Consider the following 9,285-nt stretch of genomic DNA (forward strand, 5'->3'; position numbering starts at 1 on the left):
ACATGTGTTCATATGTTCATCATACTTGGTTGAGTTTGCATGTTGGTGATTTGGTTCAAAAATGATTTTTTCATCTTAGCTCTCTACATGCATGTCTCGGCCATACTTAGATCAGAGGTAGATGCTCATTTTTCTTCTCATTCTCATATGTTTTGAATGATGGTAATGGTTACAATGAGCATGCCTTTATAATGAATGAGTTGTTTGATGTAATAAACATGTTTGATGCATGTGTGTGTCTCGGCCATCTCTTTGTTTTAGGAAAACATGTTTTTATTCTTGCTCTAATATGTTTGGATGTGTTAGAATGTGATTTAAAGCATGTTTGGATGATGGTTATAGCATGTTTGGATGATGGTTATTGAATGAGATGTATTGAGAACTACATGCATGCATATATGTCATTCTCGGCCATGACTAGTTTAGCCATAAGGATATGTCATTTCATTAATGTATTGATGAATGATATTTTAGGAAGTGTTGCATGATGATTTATTTAGAAAAATGTTCATGCATGTTCATTTCCATGACTTTGATTAAATGATTTATGCTTTGATATGCTAAATGTGTTATCATTTAATTTGATTAAAGTATATTTTTGCATTAAGTGTATGCAAATGTTGCAAGTGTTTAGTGGTGGAATTTGATGTTAGCATAAAGTTAGGATTATTAATTCATATGATGAATTGCGATATTATGTATATATGATGGTGGTAATTTTAATGTAGGATGTTTAATTTGATTAAATTATCTTATAATGCATCATTGCATGGCATAAATTGTTATATTTTTGAAATGTAATAATTTGGTTGTTTTAATGGTTTCAAAAATTGATGATGCAAGATGACATGATTGTCTTTGAGAAGATAAATGTGTCATAAAAAGTATTACTTTAGTTAAAAGTAACTTGTGTCATAGAATGATTACTCTTGGAGTAATATAACCCATTTATCTATGCCATACATGACTTTTATGAAAAGTATTGAAATGATGTTAATAGTTAAATAATATATCTTTGGGTGGAATATGACAAAAGTGTTTGTGTAATGATTCCTATGAAATGTGTAATTGTTGCATGCCCTAAAGTTATAATTAAATTACCACGTGAATATATATATTAAATAATTGTTTATATTCATGCTTTTAAATAATTGTTTATTATATTTGGTATGAATGTTTAATATTTATTTATGTGATGAATGATATTAGATTAGAGGGTTGATCATGGGCGCCATTTAGTTTTCAAAAATATTCAAAAGTGTTTGTAATATTCTTTTATTAAATGGCATGTAATAATTAAATTTGATTTATTTATTTTAATCGGGCATGCATGCCTAAGATCCAATTTGTAATTGAATCGGCTAGACGGGAACCGAAGAGCATCTGGATGACGATCCAATCGAAGATATAGTATTAGGGTAAATAGTTTGCCTTTAGGATGTATTTTCGAAAAGCCCCATGGTCAACCCACATGCTTTAATTTATGCATATATGTGATATGTATGAATGGTTAATTAAACATGGCATGCTAAAAATGAATTAACTAAGGTTAAACCTCAATTTCCCCAACTTAAAATTATTAAATCCAAGTCTCCCATTGTGGGATAACTAAATTCTTTGATATAAATTTTAATATCCCAAGATTTCTATTATGTGAGGGATATAATCTTTATACCATAGAATTAAGTTGATCTTGTTCTTGGACGAATATTTTCACCTTGACCAAGAATTCTATTATGTGAGGACATGTTGAAAATACCATCTTAAGAAAGTACAATGGTTCAGATTTAACTAGCCTACGGTACCAAGAATTCTATTATGTGAGGTATCTGAAGCTAGGACAAGGAATATGAATCAAACTTTATATAGTGATATAAAAGGAAAATAGTTTCCTACTTATTAGACTTAATTAACCAAGAATTCTATTATGTGAGGTTAATTGAATTTGATAAGAAATTGATTCCCCACAAAGAAATTTAATCCAATGAAAATTTCTGGATCCTATTTAAGGGAGTGTAGGACTCGAATAAAATAGTGGGAGCTAATTTGATTATGCATTAAAATGTTTAAAAGATTACAAGACCCTAATAAAATTACTTTTCTTTGCAGTTTCATCTTTGTGATAAATAATCGAAAAATGGCCAACAATGTTCTCCTAAGGATAATGGATAATAACATGTTAACCAAACCCAACCTAAAAGATTAGCTAAGAAATCTTAGAATTGTTCTAGATTTTGAAAGAATTGCTTATGTCCTGGAAGCACCTCTTCCACTTGATATTGGACTGGATGCTCCACAAGCTGAGCTTGATGCTTTTGAAAAGTGGAGAAAGGATAGTAGGAGGGCTAGAAATTACATGCTAGCCTCAATGAATAGAGAACTTCAAACTAAGCATGAAAATGTTTCAAATGCTTATGATATCCTCACAGCTCTACAAGAGTTGTACAGCGAAAATCCAAGAGTGGTTGAGTATAAGTTATGTGCATCCCTCTTTAGCATGAAGTTGAGGGAAAGGGTACCTTCAGATGATCATACTCTTAAAATGATCAATGGATTAGGTCGACTAGATGGATATGGGGTGGTCATGCCAGACCACTTCAAAGTGAATTTGATTCTATAATCCCTTCCTTCAAGTTAAAAAGTGTTTATAACTAACTATAATCTCAATAGGATTGAGCGAAACCTCTCTGAATTGCTAAATAAGCTTAAAGAATTTCACAGGCAAAATGTGAAAGGGAAAGACATGAGGATGTCTTTGCCGCCTCTACCAGCAGAGCTAATAAAAGGCCCAAAAAGCTACCAAAGAGAGGTCCAAAAGTTGGACCCAAGAATAAGAGCTTCAAGAAGCCAACGGCGAAGGCAAAGAAGGCCAATGAAAAGGGAAAATGTTTCCACTGTGGAGAAGACGGACACTAGAAGAGGAACTGTCCTCAATACCTGAACAGTCTGAGGAAAGGCAAAGGAAAACCAGGTACGAACCAATGTCTTATGATTGAATATGAATTAAGTGTTAATTCAGATAGTTATTCCTATCTTGGAGAGTATAAGTGAAAACCAGGTACGAACCAATGTCTTATGATTGAATATGAATTAAGTGTTAATTTAGATAGTCATTCCTGGATATTAGATTCAGCAGCAACATCTCATGTTTGTATGTCTTTGCAGGTACTTCAGAATAGTTCTAAGGTGACAAAGGGCGAGATCATTTTAAGGATGGCAAATAGGGCACGAGTTGTAGCCGAGGCCATAGGGACTTGCCCACTAAGACTACCTTCAGGACATGTTTTGAATTTGTTTAAAGTATTGATCTTTGAAAAAGCCACTAGAAACATCATTTCTATTTCTGCTTTGTGTAAAGCAGGTTATTATGTACTGTTTAATGAAAATGAATGTTCAATATATTTTGGAAATGTTTTAGTTGGTAAAGCTGTGAATACAAATGGTTCGTATGTCTTAGAATTGAATGACTATGCTTCAATCAATACCATTTCTAATAAAAGAACTCGATCTAAATCAAATCCTAAAATTCTATGGCATCATAGATTGGGTCATATAGGAGAGAGAAGATTAATACAGCTTGGAGAAAGTGGGATCCTAAACTCATTGGGTTCTGAACCCTATCCAACCTGTGAATCATGTCTCCAAGGAAAGATGACCAAGTCTCCCTTTAAGAGTAAAGGAGAGCGAGCTAAAGAACTTTTAGAACTCATACATACAGATGTGTGTGGACCATTTAATACTTTAGCCAGGGGAGGATTTGAATACTTCATTACCTTTACAGATGATATGTCACGATATGGGTATTTGTATTTAATGAAATACAAATCTGAATCATTTGAAAAATTCAGAGAATTGAAGAATGAAGTAGAAAATCAAACTGGAAAGAGCAATAAAATACTACGATTAGATCACAGGGGTGAATACTTGAGTTAGAGTTTCAAGAGTTCTTATAAGAAAATGGGATCATCCACAATTGACTCCTCCTTATACACCCCAGCTTAATGGAGTGTCTGAAAGGAGAAATCGTACCTTATTGGATATGGTACGATCGATGGTGAGTTTGACAGACTTACCAATGTCTCTGTGGGGGTACGCTCTCCAGACCGCTATGCAAATCCTTAATAAGGTCCCGTCTAAAACTGTCCAGAAAACACTGTATGAGATATGGTATGGAAAACGTCCAAGTCTGAATTATATGAAGATTTGGGGCTGCCTAGCTTATGTTAAATTGGTTAAATCTGATAAGCTAGATGTTAAATCTGATAAGGGTCGGTTCATTGGATATCCTAAAGATAGTTTAGGATATTACTTTTACTTCCCAAGTGATCAAAGAGTTTGGATCAGTAGAAATGCGCTCTTCCTCGAGAATGAGTTCTTAGAGGAAGGCGGTGTTGGAAGAAATATTGAACTCAAGGAAGAGTTCGAAGAGCCAAGAACTGAGATTGCTGAAGATGGAACGCCCACTTAGCGAACCTCAGTATCAGATACTATGGTTCCAGTGCGAAAGTCTTCTAGAATATCAAAACCTTTAGAGAGATATGGGTTCCTACATGAGCAAGATTTTGAATCTTACTTAGTGGGAGTAGATGATTCTAGAAGCTACGAAGAAGCAATACTGGATAGAGATTCAGGAAAATGGCTAGAAGCAATGGATTCTGAGATAGAATCAATGCATGCCAATCAAGTATGGTCACTTGTGGATCCACCAGAGGGAATAGTTCATGTAGGTTGCAAATGGGTCTACAAGAGAAAAGTTGGCAAGGATAGGGAGGTAAAGACCTTCAAAGCTCGACTGGTGGCAAAAGGTTATACTCAGAAACAAGGATTGGATTATGAGGAAACCTTCTCACATGTAGCTATGATTAAATCCATCCGTATAATGCTAGCCATTGCAGCATACCATGATTATGAAATTTGGCAGATGGATGTCAAAACAGTTTTCCTCAATAGGTTTATTAAGGAAAACATATAAATGGAACAAACGATAGGTTTTGTATCCTCTGCTGAAAGACATAAGGTATGCAAATTGCATCAATCCATTTATGGATTGAAGCAAGCTTCAAGAAGCTGGAACATTCAATTTGACGACATAATCAAATCGTTTGGTTTTGTCAAGAATCCGGATGAGCCTTGTGTATACAAATGGGTTAAAGATCATGCCATCACGTTTCTCATATTATATGTAGATGACATACTTTTGATGGGAAATGATATAGGCATGATGACAGAGGTTAAGGTTTGGTTGTCCAAAACCTTCTCGATGAAGGACTTAGGAGAAGCAGCCTATGTCTTTGGCATTCGTGTCTATAGAGATAGAACGAAAAAGGTAATTGGATTATCCCAGAAATTACACATAGAGAAAATGCTAAAAAGATTTAGGATGGAGAACTCTAAGAGAGGTCTCTTGCCCTTCACTCATGGTCTTCATCTTTCTAAGGAGATAGGTCCAAAGACCGATGAAGAGTGGCAACAGATGCGTAATATGCCTTATGCGTCTGTCGTAAGCAGCTTAATATGCGTAATGTTATGTACAAGACATGATATAGCTTATGCTGTAAGTGTTATGAGCAGATATCAGTCAAACCCAAGGGAGAAACATCGGTTGGTTGTAAAATCGATCCTTAAGTACTTGAGAAGAACTAAGGATCTAGTTCTGAGTTATGGATGTTCAAAGTTAAACATTTAATGATACTCAGATTCTGATTTCCAATCGGATATTGATGATAGAAAGTCTACGTCAGGGTACATTTTTATATGTAATGGAGGTGCTGTTAGTTGGAAAAGTTCCAAACAGACAACCACAGTTGACTCCACTACAGAAGCTGAATACATCGCTGCTTCAGAAGCAGCGAAGGAGGCTGTTTGGATGCAAAAGTTCGTAATTGAACTTGGTGTGGTTTCGAACATGGCTTACCCGATAAACATGTTCTGTGACAATACTGGAGCTATTGTATAGGCAAAGGAACCAAGGGCACACCAAAAATCCAAACACATTCAGCGTAAGTATCACATTTTGAGAGAATTCGTTGGAGCTGGAGAGATTATGATTCTGAAGACTCCTTCAGCAGAAAATGTAGTTGATCCATTGACTAAGGCGATGACACTGAAGCAATTGGACCATCATCTTGAGAAGATGGGTATGAGATACAACATCGAATGGCTTTAGTGCAAGTGGGAGTTTGTTAAAATATATTAATGTATGCCCTAGAAACCATTCGTGTTGTCGGTTTCAGAGCATTTTGTCTTGTATCTATATATCATAAATAATAGAAGAAAGAGTTCTTCAATACATATATATAAATTGCTTCCTTTATTCAGCCATGCATTTAAAATAAAGTATGTATATGAATTGTCCAGATGATTCATTTAATCGGTAAATGAATTATCGAAAAGGGTTCCCTATGGAAGCAATATAATTTGGGCAACTATATTGCACAATAGGCATATCGGATGCTTCCGAAAGATATCATGAGTTGATATAAGTACGGATGACGATGATAGTCATGTCACTGGGGCATTGGTATGGATTAGCGGTTGGTGAACTGTTTTTCGAACGTGACCAAATAACGACAAATCACTTGGAAAAACATGTAGTCAATGATTTATCGTTTGGTTATATCAGTGCACGATGTAGTCCTTTAACCTGAGACATTGTAGTTAGATCCGATACGGATACGTATGGTTCATACGGTGTATAAATATGAGACTAATCATGTTTCGTATAATAAAGCTTATTTGGTCATGCGTTGTTCATATGCAGAAACGAACGATGGTCAAGAGGGGATCCATTAACTCGGAAATATAGGATTGAGAGTACTGCTAATTCCATCCGGATTCGAATTCCTAGACGAATGTTGATAAATGTCGAAAATCAGAATCTTTGGCCAGAGTCTATTATTAGTCATACAAAAGCAAGTTTGTGATGACGAGTTCCGGACATATAGAAAATCGAGTTTAGGATTTTGACGTTCCATGAATCTGTGCTCGATCAGGATATTTCAATGGAGGGACTTTACCTGCATGGTACGTATGATCTGAAATGGGTTCGATGAAGTATTTCTTCATCGTGGTTTAGGGACTATGGCACATTGCTGGATGTTTACTATAGTCGTTGGGCCTCTAAACAGGTTTTTGGATTCATCCTGAATCGGCCCACGGCTAATCCACGGTGGACCTACATGGTCACCGCAGAAGTTAAAGAAGGATGAGAGAGAAAAATGATTATCCAAAGAGGGCTAGCACCTTCCAAGGGTAATAACGGGATTTCTATAGTAATAGTTACATAGAAAACTGTTTGTGACATTTTAAGGGTTAAAATGGTCAAGCAATAATTAATTATATTTAATTATTATATCTTAAAGCGTTAAGATTAATGAGATGAACGAAAATAACATTTTAATAGTTAAAGGGTAAAAGGGTAAATTTATGGGTTGTTAATGTAAACTAGTTTAGTTTACATGGACCCTTGAATAATATTGATTATTCAAAGGGTGACATAATAAATACTTGGGCTCCCTTTTGAAATAAGATTTTATTGGGGCTTGGAAGTGAAAAACAAATAATTTTAAAGTTGCCCAAGTATATATAAATGCAAAAAGGTTGCATTTTAGTTCATTATTCACTTGTTCACTCAAAAACAAACTAAAAGCTCTCTCCTTAGCCATGACCACTCTCTAACCCTCTCAAGGTGATGTTAAAGTGTGGAGGTCTCATCATTTTGAGTCTCATCTTCATCAATCCAAAGCAAAGGAGTAGGTATAATCTCTTTTCCAACCTTTGTTTGAAAACCGTTTTTGAAATCCAACCTTTCATGCTTTCAATCTTCATTTCCACCACTCTACATGCATGTTGTTCTTATAGTTTAGCACTCCCCTTTTCGATGTGTGATGAATGATAAAGCGGACTACATCGTGAGAGAGATACATGAAGGGATCTATGGTAATCACTCTATTGCATAGTCTCTCGCCAATAAAATTATCCGTCAAGGATATTATTGGCCCTTACTTCATAAAGATGCCTTCAACTGTGGGAAAAAGTGTGATAAGTGCTAGAGATTTGCGAACATCCCATGAGCTCCTTCCTACCAGTTAATGATGATGACCAGTCTTTGGCCATTCTCTATATGGGGAATTGATCTCATCGGACCTATGCCAACCTATAAGGGGGGTATCAAATATGCAATGATCGTAGTGGATTGTTTCACTAAGTGAGTCAAGGTAGAGCCTTTAGCCGCGATAACTATAAAGAAGCTCAAGACTTCGTCTTCAAGAATATAGTGTGCCGCTATGGGATTCCTCATACGCTCATCTCTGATAATGGGAAGCAGTTCAACAATGAGGAATTCAAGCAATTTTACGAAGAGTTGGGGATTCATAAGAAATTTGTCTTAGTAATAAGACCGCAGGCTAATGGTTAGGTTGAGGTTGTCAACAAGACTATCAAGCACACATTGAAGGCCAAGCTTGGTGTAGCCAAGGGCAATTGGTCCGATGATCTCTCAAAAGTTATATGGGTATATAGAACAACTTTGAGAACCTTTACTTTAGAAACACCCTTCTCATTAGCATATGGCTGCGAGACAATGGTCCTAGTAGGGACTAGTTCACTTCGAAGGGAATTTTATAGTAAAGTAGACAATGAAGCAGTCTTACATGCAAGTTTGGACTTAGTTGAAGAACATCGTGACAAAGCTCGGTTAAGGATAGCTTCCTACCAGCAGCGGGTGAAAGGATTCTTTAACTCTAAAGTCAGGAGAAGCAACTTCCAGGTTGGTGACTTGGTTTTGAAAGAAGTCCTTCTCAGCACAAGAGAACCAAGTGCGGAGGTATTAGGACCTAACTGGGAAGGCCCATATCGTGTCGTTAAGGTAATACAACCTGGAACGTATCACCTTAAGAGGCTTAATGGTTCTAAAGTGCTACAAGCTTGGAATACTGAGCATCTTCGTCCTTATTATCAGTAATTCGAACTTGCTTATAGCTTGATCATTTTTTTTTACTTGTAAAGTTCTCATTGTTGTAAATATCATGAATAAGATTGTTCCAATTCTCCTCAAAGAAAATAATTGTGTCGTAATCTCAAGTTTTTTACAATCTTGTTATTTATAACATTTTATAAGTTCAGTGATCAGATATGCTATATTTGTTTTGTGAAGTGCTTAAGTTATAAAAGTACTATCATAATTGGTCAAATTTCCTTTCTATATATTCCATGAATATGTACAAGGGACGACCAGGAGCTACATCAGCAAAGATAAGCAAAAAAGACTCTATTTAAGCAGAGAAG

This window comes from Pistacia vera, unplaced genomic scaffold, assembly GCF_008641045.1.
Source record: "Pistacia vera cultivar Batoury unplaced genomic scaffold, PisVer_v2 Contig157, whole genome shotgun sequence".
Taxonomy (NCBI): domain Eukaryota; kingdom Viridiplantae; phylum Streptophyta; class Magnoliopsida; order Sapindales; family Anacardiaceae; genus Pistacia; species Pistacia vera.